This window comes from Emydura macquarii, unplaced genomic scaffold, assembly GCF_026122565.2.
Source record: "Emydura macquarii macquarii isolate MOO-44397 ecotype Brisbane River unplaced genomic scaffold, CSIRO-AGI_Emac_v2 contig_691, whole genome shotgun sequence".
NCBI classification, from domain to species: domain Eukaryota; kingdom Metazoa; phylum Chordata; order Testudines; family Chelidae; genus Emydura; species Emydura macquarii.
The window spans coordinates 12,179,183-12,180,323 of NW_027130828.1; positions in this window are offsets into that span (position 1 = coordinate 12,179,183).

Below are 1,141 nucleotides of genomic sequence, written 5' to 3' on the forward strand. Positions count from 1 at the left end.
TCCTTTGGTTCTACTTTAACTTCTCCTGACTGCAATCCCAGGTGCGTAAGTGATGGGAGAGCATCTGCTGCATTTGGTCACTTGATTCCTCGATCCACGAGGGAAGGGTTCCTGGACTAGGTGCTGAAAATTAGTTTCTTTAAGTGTGGGACGGGAGGGTGCCTTTTTGCTGGAGAAAGATGATCTGGGGGAATTGTGGCTACTCTTCAGAGCAAGGATGGGCAGACTTTGCTTTGGCTACAATAACTCTGTTTCTTTCAATGTGACGTTTACGTGATGGAGTGCCTTTCATATGAATTGTATCCCAAAATGCCTTGCAGCATTAGCAGGTAAGAGGAAATGTGAAATACAAGGAAGGAGGGAAAGATGACTTTAGGTGTGTCTTCACATGAAGTGGCGAGTGGATGGCAACATACATTTAAGGCAGGAGTAGTCAAAAGGTGGACCACGGCCAAATCCGGACCACCAGATGCTTTTGAACAGACCGTGAAATCTTTTTATTTTATTATTATTATTATTATTGTTTGTTTTTAAAATTATTTTCTCTGGAGTCTGGACCTTGACCAAGAAATTTGGACCTTGAGAAAAAATAATTGACTACACTACAGCAGGGGGTAATGTCTACACTGTAATGAAAAACCCAGGGCTGGCCCATGCCAGCTGACTCGGGCTAAGGGGCTGTTTAACTGCAGTGTAGACATTCAGGCTTGCGCTGCAGACCAGGCTCTAGGACCCTGCAATACACCACAATTAAACAGTCCTGTAGCCTGAGCATCTAGCTGTGAGTTAATTGCAATGTAAACATACCTTTTAGGCTCTGGCTGTCCACTCACCTGCATCTTGTCATGGTTTACATCTGTGCAAAGTGGGTGTAGAACACCATTCTGAATGCCTAATGTTTTCCACCTATCTTACACCTGAGCAAAGGAATGTAAACCACTAGCAAATGGGACTGTAGCACCCACGCAAGTGCCACTGACTACACAAAGCGCAAGGCAGTGGAGAAGCAGGCCCTCTGCCTATAAAGGCTGGTGCAGTGAATCACATTGTTTCTCAGATAGGAAGCAGACGTGTAATAACTGCATTGGATGTGGAGCCAGAGCTGCTGCAGAGCAGGTACGCGCCAGCCATCCTGGCCTTT